Below are 16170 nucleotides of genomic sequence, written 5' to 3' on the forward strand. Positions count from 1 at the left end.
ACCCCATTTCTGATTACACCGCCAGCCCCCCCATTGCTACCAAAATAGACTGCCCCACATTGGCTCCTTGTCAGCCTACATTGTATATGGATGGGTGGATTATTATAATTATTAGTAATTGTCTTAGTTTTTTTTATTATTAATACCAACCATGTATGGAGCTGAGAGTTTTAGAATTTGAATGAATGAATATATATTTTATTTTTTTATGTTTATTTTTTCCATAATTTTTATTAAAGTAATTTAAAAAAATTATAATTTCTGCCATAATGTTTGTTAAAATATTGAGGATGGCAGCTGCTTGTTTTCTTACTCATACATGACCAGATTATTTCTAACTGTGATTATATTTCTAACTACAACAACAACAACAGCATTTATCTATATAGTACATTTTCATACATATAATGCAGCTCAAAGTGCTTTACATGATGAAGAAAAAAGAGAGCAAAAAGACAAAGTAAGAATTAAAATAAGACAACACCAATTAACATAGAATAAGAGTAAGGTCCGATGGCCAGGGAGGACAGAAAAAAATAAAATAAAATCTGCAGGGGTTCCAGACCATGAGACCATCCAGCCCCCTTCTGGGCACTAAAGCTTAGATAGGATGGCTCAGTGGTTAATACCACTGCCTCAAGGATGCGGTGTTCTGAATTCACATCCTATCCCCAATGTTTCTTGGCGTAAAGTTTGCACATTCTAACTATGGATTAATGAGTTTACCTCCTGCGTGTGAGTTCCGTCAATTGGCACCTCTAAATAAGTAGTAAGGTGCTACATCCAGAGATGGTTCTACCATTGTTCCTGATCTTGATTTAGAATTGGATTTACTAGTACTTGAATATTTTATGGTATCGTTTATATCTATCTTTCTTAATGGAATTACATTTAAAAATAAAATATATAAAGAAATTAAGTCTGCAAATCTATGTTTATCCGAGACCTCTCTGAATTTTTCCCAGACTGCAAAAAACTTTAAAAAAATTAGTCATAAACTCTTCATAAAACACTTTATATTCACAAAAACCCAAATATATCTGAAGAATAATATATAACTTTCACTTTATATTATATAAATACCTGGATTAGAATGGCGGCCCATCATGAATTAGGTACCTGTCTTCAGCCTGACGCTATAGAGTACCCTCAAATTACCAGAACTGAAGTTTAGCTCTAGATATAGTCCTAAAACTCCTCCACTGTAGGCAAAAAAAAACCCTTCATAATAAAGAAAATACATATAGTAATGTAAATCTTCTAATAAATGTAAGAATGAGAACCTTTATATACAAACTATTATATTTCAGCCAGAGTCCCCCACTCCAAAATGCTAGTTTAGTTAATTTTTCATTCCTTTATTTATATTATTATTGTTTGCCTTTTAGTTTCTCTATTTGTGTAGTTTCCTTTATGTTTCTTGTGTTTTGTAGGTGTTTCCCCAAGAGGCAGGGCCACCTGCTCATCACCCTGAATTGACTGCCATCACCGCTATAAAGGCAGGGAAAACGCACAGTCCCATACGGTTTATTGAATGCGCTTGTGGTGTGGTAAGTTTCTTTTGTGATTTCTTGTGTTTTATTCGACTCTCCATCCATTCTTTGAATTTGAAATTGGGACTTTTTTGCCTTGGATTGCATTTGCCTTTTTCAGCATATCATTTTGTGCCCTTGGTGCTTTTCAATGCTTAATAGAGCTCTGAAAACATATTTTTTTTATTTTATAAAGATTTGTTATTGTCCTTTTTGTTACTAGCCATGGTTTTTGATTGTATTTATCCCTTTAGTGGGCATTTTCAGTATTTATGAGACTTTCATTCTTTGGGAGTTCACGATGCAAACTGAGAAAATGAATGACCTGCCAATATAAGGAATTACCCATCAGCCTTAGTATGTAAATCCAGCCTGAAGACCCTCAAGTTCAGAAAGGTATTTTTCTCATTAGAGCTGCTTGTGCGTCTGTGAATACTGTATTATTGTCTGTCACTTTCTTTATCTAGACAGCTGTTGTAGGATTCATCGTCTCTGGACATGGATATTGATTTTTCAATTACCCGAGGACTAGGGCTCTCTCTGTTTTTTTTTCCTTTTTTTCTCTTAAGTTTTTATTTTCTGTGGCACATATTAACCATAGTTTTTATTTCCCTTTCTTGCATTGCCAACAGCTTAATCACCTTCAAAGAGATAGAATTAAGTGTCTCTTATCACCTAATTTAGATACTTCCATTGACTAAATCCTTGCTAAAATATTTTGGTTACTGCCATATTTTTAATAATTCAGTATTTTTCATCTCCAAATATATGTATTACAATGCAATAGTTATAATACTACGATAAAACAGACCTGAGAAATTTAACATGAATGATTAAAAAAACAGTCCAATCAAAAATACAGTCAATCCAGTAAGTTGCAAGAAAAAGTAAGGAATCGTTATTCTTAAACAACCTTTAAGACCCCATCCTAACCCAGCCTAGAGAGCTAGTTAATAGTGAAGAGCTCATAATTTTAATGATTCAACCAAAATATCATATTTTTATTTTCTTCACTACTCATTAAACAATGTTTGAAAATTTGAAAAAATATATCTCTAAAAAACTCTGATCTTTAACTTTTTTTGACTTAACTCCAACTTCACTCCTCATGTAAAAGTGAATACTAGTGACAGAGAGAAAAATGTATTAAACGTTAGTCAATTGTCTCCCTATGTAAAAGCTCCATAAACGGCTTATGAAAAAGCTAGACAGGCAGTAGAATGTATCCTTTTATATTAACTAAGGAACGGAGTCAGAAGATGCCCAGCACAGAGCAAGCACCAAGTTCATAAGGATATTTTGCTAGTCATTTGATAGACCTGGCAGCTCAGTGTTACTCTTAGGCTTCTGTTTCTCTCAGTGTGATACAAATTGGAACTGCCAGGAGTCAGTGTTCTGTAACACCCATGAGCATTTTTAATAAAACTCCTGATCACCTAAGTGACCTTTGAATATTGATTTAAATGACCATCTCCCACCATATCTCTTTGAGCTTGAACTGGAGAGGCTGTGAGAGTGTTAGTTCTCTGCCTGGGAGAAAAGTGGTCAAAAATGAAAAATATAGGATGTACACAGAGTGTCAAGTTATTTAGGGTGGCTAATTTACTCAGAAAGACAAAGAAAATTGTGATTTTTTTCTTACTCTGTGTTCAGTTTTCCTTTTATGTCCTGTTTGCATAAATGCATAACTTTTACATATTGAGTTCTGACATAATTTTTGTTCAGGTTTCCAGGCTGCAAAATAGTGCAGCCATAAATTATAGAGAAAGAGCACCATTAAAATACACATAAAAAGACTCTATATTGATGTGCCTTAGTTGACTGCCTGTACTGCAACAAAATGTAGATGCATAAAGTATATTTCAGTATAATATAACCCGGAGACAGTTTATTGTATGCAGCTTGTTAAATCTAATTTTGAAAAATAAATCATTTATATTATAAATCATAAAGTAGTAAAATACTCAACTGAATGCAGTGTTTACTTGAACTGGCCTTTGAATTACCAACTACTAGTACGCTCACATTAAGCAAAAATGCATTTATTTTAGTATATACTAGCATAATAGTCTTGTGTTGTCTGAGTTTAGCTTCAAGATTGTGAATCCTCACAGTTTAAAGAAACAAACTTTGAAGCCATTGGGCACACAAGAATAGAGCCAACAGAAATGGAAGACAATTGACTGAATGTACAAGTTTGTCAGTCAAAGTATGAAGTAGAATGCTTTCAGTTTGTAATGAAAGTTCACCCTGATAAGGTTCCAAATGAGAATGAAGATTTTTGGATGTTTGATGGTAAAGAATGTTCTGGCACAAGGAGAATTAAGTATGCCACAGGGGTCAATCAGAGGATTTTTTTTGTAGTTATCAGGACATAAACATCTTTTAAAAGGCTAACCATAAACAGAGACACATACCAGGCAAAAGACCAAACACCATAAACAAGCATTGTAATTTTCAAAGATGGAGCCAAAAATTGGTGTCAAAGTAACATTCTTAATCCTAATCTGTAATCCTTTCCCTAACTATTTTCACTTGTGATTTTTGAAATGAATTCAAAGATTTGGATGCATCAGAATATGTGTTACTTTTTAAACTGTCATGGAGTGATGAAGTCATACGCCATACTTATGGGATATTTCATGTTCTGGTATTGCCATAATTAATGTGGCTGCACCCATGAGAAAACAAAAGAAAATAGCATCATAAGAAACAAAACAGCAACAGTAAACATTGTAAAAAAATAATTGTCATAATTTAAAAATTGGCCATGTTCTTTTGACAATGTGCTGAAGTGGTTGAGTGGATGAAGAGACTGCATTTGAGGAAAATGACATAATTACAGATTTTCATGTGTAACTGCTACTTTAAATTGAATCTAATTTAGCCCTTTTGAATGATTTCATGCAATGCAACAGTCTTAGGGCTCTGGGCTCAAACTGTGGTCCAAGAAAGATTATACAGGTTTCCTATTGAGTATTCTCTGGTTACTCCTGTCTGCTATAATATCTCAAACACATGCAGGTTAGGTTGATCAGTCAGGTAGATGTTCTGCCTTGATGTAAAATATGGTAGGCCAAAGTGGCAACAAGGTGTAGGTCTAGGAGATTAAAGAGAAATTGCAACCAGAGACAAGCATGGGTCAAGGTCAAGAAGCCAGGAATTCCAAAAATTAAAAAACAAAGTCCAATATGCAAACCAACAATAAAAGTCTAAATTCATTATAAGAGTTAACTCTTAATAGGATTTAATCGCTAGCTACTGCATGCAACTTTAAGCACAATCCACTGTAAATCATGTCAGTCTTCTGACTCATATGACACGTTTTCTGGCCACCATGTAGTAGCAACAATAATAATTTACAAACATGTGGCACAAATGAACAATTAAATACAAAATGGTAGCCAGGAAACACAATATATAATAATACAATATAATCACAAAGCCAGAATGAAAAGCTGAAACAAGATTGGTTAAAAATCACAGATTGCAACATCAGGAAAAAGGTAGGAACCGACTCTTGAAGGAGGTTCCATTACCTGACATACACACACTCACACACACGCAGAGGCCGAGTGCGAGTTACCTGTTAACCTTGCAGTCAAATCATTGGCATGTGGGATGAAACATGGAAAGATGTTCATGCACATGGAACATGGACTGAGCAGAAATCTGAGCTGTGACCTGCAATGCCCGTCCAGAGATGGTTTCTTGGTTCCTACCTTGCACCCAGTGCTTTTATATGAGGGTCTGACTGCTCATTGCTCTCTAATAGAATGAGCAGGTTAGAAAAATGGTAAGATAGAGTTTGGCTCCATATTTTTTTTTAACATAACAGAACATGGCATATTCAGCCTGCAACAGAGACTTTCTGGAGCACACTATGGTAAACGTGTGTAGAGATTTTGATTCAGAAAACGAGAACTATATTTTGTTCATAGAAAAAAAAAGAAACAACTGTAGAAAGAGGAGATTTAAACATATAAAGTAAAATTAATCAGTCAGTCAGTCATTGTCCAAACCCGCTATATCCTAACACAGGGTCACGGGCGTCTGCTGGAGCCAATCCCAGCCAACACAGGGCGCAAGGCAGGAACAAATCCCAGGCAGGGCGCCAGCCCACTGCAGTAAAATCAATCAGTGGTGCCTATAATCAAGTTCAATTCAGTGAAACTTATTCATATTAGGTGCACATCCACCTAAGACTCAGCAGGCAACACAAACATAAAAAATAATGTTGAAATATAAATATAGAAACATCATTCTATATATAAAAAGAAATATACATGCATATGAGATATTTTTATCTGTTTTAACTACAGATTCCAACTGCTATAGGGCATCAGCCTCCATTGGCAATGTCTTTAATATTTTTTTTTTAACAAGCTGACCTGTAGGATCAACATATAACATTTTAGTGTTAATTTAGTTCTTCGGTATTTACGGGATATTCATGTCTGTATACTGTACAATATAGCTAAGACAAAACAGAAAAGGATAAAACACGTGTCTGTGTTTGTCTGTGTGAGGCAGGGATGAGCGGAGATGAGCAATACTGGTCCTGTTTTACAATTCCCTGGATAACAAGTACCCTAATGGACTATTACACCACAGGCAGATAGGATACAGTAGTCCAGCCTAAACAATAAAGAACATAGAGTTTTGGAAACTATGTTTTAGAAAATTTCAGGTACACTGGTGTTTGGAGCTTTTGTTTGAATGCATTAGGAGCTGACTTTTTTCATCACTTTATATTAAGCCTTGTTCTTGAAGATTATGTTTATTAAGCTAGTCCTCCAATGTTCTCTTCCTAGAAGCTCCCCAGACATATTTAAAAGAGCAATACATTCTGTGCCCATTTTTTCACAACCCCCATCACAACAACCCCCAAAAGTGCCATCAGTATGCACAGAAAGGCAGCCAAAACGCATACCTAGGCATCTTAGCCTACTCAGCATTATCCGTGTCTTTTCCTCCAACCTGGTGGTGAAGCCAGGACTGTCAGTTCAAAAAGATATTTCAGAGAGAAGGCAGATTGACAGATCTAAAAGTTGCACTGCCTCCTGTTTTAAAATTGAAAGATCATCTTAAAAATAAATATGTAAAATTGCACATATGCATACACACACCCTGCCAAATGCAGTATAACTGTATGGTTACTGTGTGTATTCAATAATCTATTTGCCTTTACCCTATATTAATGTTTTTCTGAGCTCCTTTAATATACTGTGACATAAAAATTAGTCAAATGCAATTCATGCAATATTGTTTAATTTTACTCTTCATTTAACATGAGTTTAAGCAAAATGATTATGATCCATGATAGAATTAATTTGAGCAAAATGTGTCGAATAGAATAATGTCCATATTTAAAAATGAGTTATGATGAGCAACATACTGAACACATTTTTAAATATGGAAACTTGAAAACTAATAGCTTAATCATATTTTGACAACATCTACATATTATATGCATTATTTATATGCAAGATGTAAAAAAATAACTGCACAGTCTATTATAACATGCTTTATAGTCATAGTTAACTGGTTAAAATGATCACATTTATCTTTTTTAGGACTTTTAGCTTTCAAATAAGGAACAGCTTGCAGAGTTGGAAAATTAAATATGTTAGATAATTTTGTAAAAAAGCAATGCTGCAAAATACAATCTTAGAACCCTGATTTAAAGAAAGAAAGAAAGAAAGAAAGAAAGAAAGAAAGAAAGAAAGAAAGAAAGAAAGAAAGAAAGAAAGAAAGGTCTTCCATGTATTCCATAAGCAAAATATCCAAGTAATGAGTGTATATTCTGTTTTATTCTCCATCCATAATAAAAGATGTTATACAGATTTGATAATGAATGCATGCATTTGCTAACAAATCTGCTTAATATATTATGTTAATGTTGAATAATATAATATAATATAATATAATATAATATAATATAATATAATATAATAGATTAAACAATCGCATTTTCTGAGCAGAATATATTATATGCAACACAATTTTATGTAAAATGTTTGCAATAACCCTTTCTAGTATTATGGCTTATTTGATTTTTTGCTTATTTCTTCCAAAAATATACATACCATTGGTGGCTACAGATAATCAATGTGAATAATTAAAGTAAAGTTACAGTTTAAATTACAGATATTTTTTGCATTGTTTTCATAGGCTTAGGTTACTATTGATTATATCTTCATAAATACATCATAATTGTAATTTGATGGCACTTTGGCTTATTTTTCTTTCCTTTTATTTTTAAATGCAAAGTCAACATCTTTCTGTTTCAGATGAATAGAGAATTTTTGCAAAAAAATGTCTTAGCTGGCATTTAAGGTCAGCTTTTGTTTTTTCTTGGTCGTTTTTTATTTTGGCATAAGAACCACTGACTTCATTTTTATGTACATAAGTATATTTTTCAAAGGCATCCTGCATTGCCTTAATTCGACGCAGTTGTCAGGCATTGCTCAAAAAAAATCAAGCCGTGGACTGAATAAGCACAGGGATTAGATTACCCTTCTACCTCAAGAGAGCACGACCTTTCTAGTTAAGGGTTAAGAAACACTGGCAAGGAAGCATGAGACTGACAAACATTTTATTGCGACTTTTTTTCTCCCAAGCCATACTTAAATAAAATTTATCTGTGCTCCATAAAATTGTTAGTGTTTTCAGTTTTATTTTTAAAAAGGTAATTTTTATGATAAGAAGCACAATGTACATCATGAACAGTATTATCAAAATTGTACTTATCATTTATCCCAAAATCATAGGAATGGCTTAAATCTAATGACTGTAAAGTGTAGCTCACTGATCTATACATGGAAATAAAAAAAAGACCTGAAGATCAGAGGTGTTATTTATTTGAATGTAATATATTGCATTACCCATAACAGTTTTCAAGATAAAAAACATCAGTTTGGCTTAGAATTTTCAATCAGGAGAACAGAATAAAAGCTGTTTACGTTTTTGTTTTATATTTTTGTACTTCTATGTATAGTGGTCAAATTTTTTTTCCTTGGTGCATTTTTGAAAAGAAATGTAGAAAGTGCAGAGTTAAAACAATATTTATTATTTTCATAGAAGACATCTATACTGTATATATGAGTTCTAAATTATTACCTTACCTTCTGAAAAATTCAGCACCTCTTTAGACTTAACTAAAGTCAAGGTCAGTGTTAGCACATGGGGATGACAGCCAAGTCTTTTTCATTTTTCATAAGTTGCTTAAAGGCATAAAACCTTTTTCTGGCTTTAGTATATACTAAATAAAATGCTGTCTATTTTTCATTTAACTCATTATGTCAAAATGTATATGTATATCAAGATACGAACATGTGCACCTTAAGGGTGTTGTGTGTTGCTGTTTGCGTGTGTGCTAATGGGGGGCGGGTAGACTTGGAAAGCTGACAAATTTAAATGATGTCACCTGCTTGTACATTTGTGCTTATGTGCCAAAACAAAGAATTTTGTCACATCTGGGGCATAAGATCGGTAACAAAGCAGAAGAAGTGTCACATATAATCACTGCAGTGACAAGACGGAGATAAAACAAGCACAGCAAATGAAAATGGTAAAAATTTCCAAGACTGTCCCTTCATAGTGAAATATATAAGAATGTCTTTTATGAATTATTACGTTCTGTTCTAGAGTTGCTACAGAAGTCCCTTTTGATGATCAAAAAAATAATGGGTAGGGCTATACTGTTGTTGATCCATTTCACTTCTCCATCTCTAACTTTAGATTTGTGTCTGCTGGCCTACAGTAAGGCATTATCCAAACTCCTTGATTAAGCTCATTAGTTTAGGAATTTCAATATGTGCCTGGTGCCCCAATATGGTACTTGTGGCAATTTGAAAACTGGAAGAAGAAATAAGAGTCAGAGCTCAATTTATTTCTCTGCAACACTAATAATTTTAGGGAAGGTACTGAACGCATCATTGAAGGACAAATAGGTCTGCTAGTTTATATGGGAACTCCTAGACCAGGATTTTGCTTTTTATAAGTGTAACCCTTGACTAGTTTAAAGACACTCTCAATTTATATTCAGTTCTTTATGGGCATGTTTATAACAGTGTATTTTGTTAATCTTGACCTGATATCGTTGCATTAAAGTGGTTACTAAATAAATAAGCAAGCGGCCAGGGTGTGCCTTTTCTATAATGCACTGTTCACCCAAACACCTCTATCCATCCATTATCAAACCAATTTAATTCATATGTATGGTTATGGGCGGAGGGTTGGCACCCTGCCCGGGATTGGTTCCTGCCTTGTGCCCTGAGTTGGCTGGGATTGGCTCCAGCAGACCCCCGTGACCCTGTGTTCGGATTCAGCGGGTTAGAAAATGGATGGATGGATGGTTATGGGCTGCGGTGGACTGGCGCCCTGCCCGGGGTTTGTTTCCTGCCTTGCGCCATGTGTTGGCTGAGATTGGCTCCAGCAGACCCCCGTGACCCTGTGGTTAGGATATAGTGGGTTGGATAATGGATGGATGGATGGTTATGGGCATCAAATAGATACTAAATAATAAAAAGTAGCTTAGTCAATATTCAAGAAGTTTCATTAACTTTATTAATCAGAATATCTGAAAATGTGATGACAGTCATGAAATGTGGTAGATGCAATGTTACCTGGAAGGAGAGAGCAGAGTATTGGATAGTATCTAAGAAAACAAGACAGCATTTGGCCATTTAACTGCTCTACTTTTAATAAAGACAGCAAGGAGCCGAGGAGAGGCAACATCAGGAAAGCAAATACAGTGAATGGGTTAATGGCAAAGAGTCCAGCCTATCCAAAAGCTAGAGGCTGTCCAATATGGTAAGCTTTATACACTTGAATTTGTAATATGCTAGGGTCCATGAAATAAATTACGATTCTGTAGTCAGAAATCTGCCTCATGTGACTATGTACCGTGTACTGAACGTAAAAAGACAACCACCCACGAATGTACAAGCACAATTTTAATGAGGAATCTCTTTGTTTGCAGGGGAATGATCAATTGCCCTCACATACTGTATGAGCACTGAGGAAAATGTTATTTACAGTACATCACTGCATCACATCAACATCTTAGTATGTGTCTTGTTTGGTGTGTATATTTATTTATTTATTTATTTATTTATTTATATGTGTATGCAATACACATATGCATGTGTGTATTTCTGTGCTGCAATGAATGGCTAACTGATACAAACAAATGATAGACACATGACATAATATTTATGCTAAAAGAACAGTGTAACCATCCATCCATTTTGTGAAAATGTTTACACACTACTGGGTCACATAGAGTCAGACCCACAGCAAGAACAAACCTTAAATAGGGTGCCCGTCCATTGCATGGCAAACTCACACACACATAATGCCAGTTTAGCATTACCAACCTTAAAATACAGGTTTTTGGGATACCAGTGTAATCCGAAGTAATTGCAGTTTCAGGGGGACACGTGTAAACTTAAATTGAGATGGTGACCAGAATGGCATTTATTCTTAGGCCTCTGGTGTTGTAATTCTGTGATGATGGTTTCAGTTTACATCAGATTGTCCTTTAGTGCTCACTTGTACCCGAAAAGATAATCTTAAATGGTGTCATAAGGTCTTAGAGCTAGAGTGGCCTAGATGCTCTCTATAAGAAAAAAAAAAAAACAAAACACTATCATCATCCTCTCTGTAACTCAATTAAGCCCAAAAACATTTATATTACTCTAGTGTCTGCATGTTTTTTTCTGTGGGTGCTCTGATGTTCCTCCCATATCCTAAAGGCAATTCCAAATTTGCCTGGGTGAGAGTGCGACTGAGGGAGTGTGCATGAGTGTGCAATGCCACGGGCTGGTGTCCCGTATAACATTGACTCCTGCCTTGCACCTGATGCAAGCCAGAATAGGCACCTGCCCTGCTGAATACTAAAATGAAAATGTTGCTATTTAATCAGAAAAAAAATTGATAGAGCTATATCAATTTGTGTTATTTATGTTTTCATGGAAAATAAAAGCAATTATTCGGCAAAAATTTAATTGCTTATGTGTATTATATAATGTAATTTAAAGTGACTGTTGCCCTGGGTTAGTTCTTGCCTTGTGTATGTTGTTTGTGGATTAGGCCTTGCTTACTGTTTTAAGAATTATATACAATGCTAATTAAAATGATACATTTATTATTATTGGGTACATGAACTTGAAAATAATCCAACTCTGGTTTTACCTCATATAAATGGACCAGCTACCGGTAGTACTATCAAGTAGGAAAACATTAGCACTCAACATTATCACTGCAACTTTCTTTTACTGTGCATAGAGTATGTGCCCACATGTACGACAGACAATAGAAATGCAGCTCTGCCTTTCAGACATTAATTGCAACTAATATAGTTCAAAAATTCAGGAAGAACATTTCCACTAGATTCATTTTCCTAAGAGAGGCTGAGTGAAAACGAGAGAGAAAAGATTGGCATGCAGATAATTTTTCAACAATATAAATGTATTTAAAGTTAAAACACGAACACATGAGTTCTGAAATGGATCCTTATTATATGAGAAGCAGCAAGGTACACCAGGCAAGAAATAACTCTCTGAGGGAGAAATTACATGCAATGAGGGACAACAGGATAGAGTTCCTATTTTGGGGAGTCTTGCGAGCAAAGCCAGAGGTTTGGCAGTTTTAGCAGGTCCTTTCAAGACAATGCATGTACAACCAAGAGCATTATTCTTCACAGAGGACCCCAGGGGCCCCAGAAATCATCTGTATGCTCACAGTTATTCTGTTCTCTCAAATTCATGACAGATCTTCTTTATTAATTTTAATTTGTCATCAATAACCTGACAGGCTCTCTTTCAGCAAGAAATACTGTATTAACCGTCTCACTCTTTGTGGCAGCTTTTATAAAATGTGATAATGATTAGTAGTAATGAGGTCAAACAGAAAAATGCGACTATAAGTTGCTACCAGTGAAATGCTGAACACAAGAGGATTTATTGTGTTTTCTAGCTGAAATGTAATTTAAAGAATATGGTATTACTGGCTGCTTTGTTAGCTCATACAGTTATCTAGATCATTTACAAATTCCTTGTTAATTTGTTATTTGCTTTTGGCAGATACTGCTACATATTTTTGTTTTCATATAAATATAGTTAAAGAAAATTGTTCATTATTATATCAACTGAAATACAAACAGTGATGTGGACAAAGGAATATGGCAGGCACAGAGACCATTTAAAGAAGTATAATCATTTTAATCTCTACCATGGCTGCATGCTAAAATAACATCAGTTACTAGCACACTGAATTGCAACCATCATGAAATACCAAACAGCGCTTTTACAACTAATAATTCAACAGATTATTTATGTACTCCAGTGTTTTGGCATACAACACAATACTGTAAGCTGAATAACTTCTCAATCAACCTTTATTTGATATAGTAGCTTTATAATGGGTGGTGTTTACATCAGTGGAAGGATGCAAGAAAATTTCCAAGTCACTGAGCAGTCCCTTAGAGTCCAGTTAAATCAATCATTAAGAAATGGAAAGAGTATGGCACAGCTGTAAATCTGCCTAGAGCAGGCCATCCAAAAAAATAGAGGTCATGTAAGAGAAAAACTAGTGAGGGAGGTCACCAAGAGACCTATGAGAACTATGAAGAAGTCATAAGGTACAGTGGCCCAGACTGGTGAGACTGTGCAAACAGCTGTTGACCAGGTGCTTCACCAGTCACAGCTTTATAATGAGAGTGGCAAAGAGAAAGTCACTTTAAAAAAATGCATATTACATCTCGGATAGAGTTTGCCAGAAGACACATTGGAGAATGTGAAATCAACTGAAACAAGGTTTTTCAGTCTGATGAAAGTAAAATTGACCTTTGTAGCCACTGGACTAAATGCCATTATCAAAAACACAGCAACCTCACTGTGAAACATGGTGGTGGCAGTATCATACCAGATGTCCTTAGAAGGTGGGGTCGGTAAGGGTGAAATGAATGCAGAAAAATATTTGGAAATCCTGGAGAAAAATCTGATGCAATCTGCAAGAAACCAATGCCTTGGGAGAAGATTTATTTTCCAGCAAGACAACAACCCCAAGCATAAAGTCAAAGCTCATCATGAAGGGGTTAAGAACATCAATGTTAATGTTCTGGAGTTGTAGAGAGTCCAGATCTCAATGCAATAGAGAATTTGTGGCTTGACTTGAAGAAGGCTGTTCAGTCATGATCCCCATGCAACCTGACAGACTTTGAGAAGCTGTGAAAAAAAGAAAAGGGTCCGTATTTGCAAATCTGAGAGAAAGAGACCTGTTCAAACAGACCCCAAGACTGTCATGGCTGCCAAAAATGAATGCTGATTTGAAATGGGTGAATACTTATGCTATCAAGCATTTAATGTTTTATATTTGTAATTAATACAGATTACTTTGGAGAGATGTTTTCACTTTGACATTAAATAGTCTTTGTCTTTTGATTAATTTAAAAATAAAACAAATTAAATCCGTTGTGAATCAATTTTCATCTATCCATCCATTATCTAACCCGCTGAATCCGAACACAGGGTCACGGGGCTCCGCTGGAGCCAAACCCAGCCAACAAGGCAGGAACCAATCCCGGGCAGGGTGCCAACCCACCGCAGGACACACACCAACACACCAAGCACACACTAGGGCCAATTTAGAATCGCCAATCCACCTAACCTGCATGTCTTTGGACTGTGGGAGGAAACCGGAGCGCCCAGAGGAAACCCATGCAGACACGGGGAGAACATGCAAACTCCACGCAGGGAGAACCCGGGAAGCGAACCCAGGTCCCCAGGTCTCCCAACTGCGAGGCAGCAGCGCTACCCACTGCGCCGCCCCTGATTCAATTTTGTATAATAATAAAATGCAAAAACTTCCAAGGGGGTGAATAGGCATTGTAGCTTCCTCTGTCGCTAATAAGAAAAGGGTGTGACATCTGAGAAAGAGATCTAATACATAGATGTCCAAAAGCTGTGTGCTGGTATTTTTTATAGGTGGGTAACAATAACAACGGCAATGGTCATAGAGATTGTAAACAAAATGTCACTGCTACATCAGTTGGCATTGACTACCCAGCACAAAATAGCATAGTCAGAATAATGAAAAAATAATGTAAAATTACAAGAACAAACTGTGCAACAATGTAGAAAAAAGTCTAAAATTGAGATAAGAGGATCCAAGCCAAATCTAACTAGTATATATGTGGAGACAGAATGTCTAGCTTGTATCAGCATGGGTTTTCAATAGATATTTTAAATTCTTCTCGTATGCTACAGATAGGCAGGTTTGGTAAATTGTCCTTTTATGAATGAATGGAGGTTAAAAGTTGGTTTCTGTCTAGCCCAAGATGCTCTACATAGCTACTGTAGAATTGGTGGTATGTTAATATTATTCAAATCTCTACAATCAATTAACTTTAAGCCTGTTCCCTTTTCCCAGCTATTTTCCTCTGTTCTAGAAGCTTGATGGGTGGCTTTCTGAAGTCTCTAGTCCTGGGCTTGGAATGAACATTCAAGGCATCAATTATTGCAGACAGCAAAACCAGTGATGATATTACACCTTCTTTCACACTCTTATTTCTTTTATATCTAAACTGCTTGAAATAAGAGTATGCCCCTCCACCCCACCCCACCCTCCCAACCCCCAGTCTATTGGCAGCAATATGAATTGAAACACTTTATTAGAATGATCCAAGAAGCAGCAATGACCCAGAGGCAAGACAGAGCAATTAAGCAGACTTTATTATCTGGAAACCTGTAACGTGCTTTCGCCATATTGGTTGAACCCTAAGTTGAGCTTTTGGAGACTGTGTCTCTTTTAATTGGGGCTTTTCAGAATTTTAGAGCTCCCACCTCAAATTTTTTTCCATATTGTGTGACAAAAAAACAAAATAGGAAAGCTAGCTAAGGAGGCATGTCAATAGGTTCTTTTGCATTCCCCACAATAAAGGTCCTACAAGTTTAGCTGTTGGTCTGAATAGGCAGCATACAACAAAAATGTTGATGCTCAGACTATAAAATAATGGAAGCACTCAATGTTTTTGCTTCCTTCTTTTGTAAAAATAGGTTGTACCAGTGGAAATGCATGATTTAATGTACAGAGTTCATAGGAAATCCAAAATGTTTGTAAAGTCTATAAGATAGGTATTGTGATTCTGGCACCACAAAATAACAAAAACACGTAAGACATCCAGAAAACACCTAAAAAAACAGGCCAGACACCTGACTGGCCAGCCCCAGTATAGGCCTCAGCTAGCCAATCCTTACTCTAGGCAACTGAAAGGCTTTGGGCCAGAGTAGGCCCTAAAATGGAGAAGACTTTTAAAGTAAAAGTAATTGCAAACTGTATCAAAAACCTCCAGGCATGCTCCTCCAGGGGTAGCATCATATAAATTCCAGTTGAAAGTAAAGACAACTCCACAAAAATCTTTATAAAATTGAAGATTTATCACACAAATGTGAAAAATATAACAAAATGCTCAAAAGGTCAACAAGGCAATTCAATAGCAAACTAATACCAATAAAAATACTAAATCAAAATCTAAAGACACAAGCAAAAAGAGTCAGAAAAAACAGAGAATCAGATATACCACAATCCATCGAAGCATATTCAATGAACAACAACAACAACAGCATTTATT

The sequence above is a fragment of the Erpetoichthys calabaricus genome, chromosome 2, assembly GCF_900747795.2.
Source record: "Erpetoichthys calabaricus chromosome 2, fErpCal1.3, whole genome shotgun sequence".
NCBI classification, from domain to species: Eukaryota; Metazoa; Chordata; class Cladistia; order Polypteriformes; family Polypteridae; genus Erpetoichthys; species Erpetoichthys calabaricus.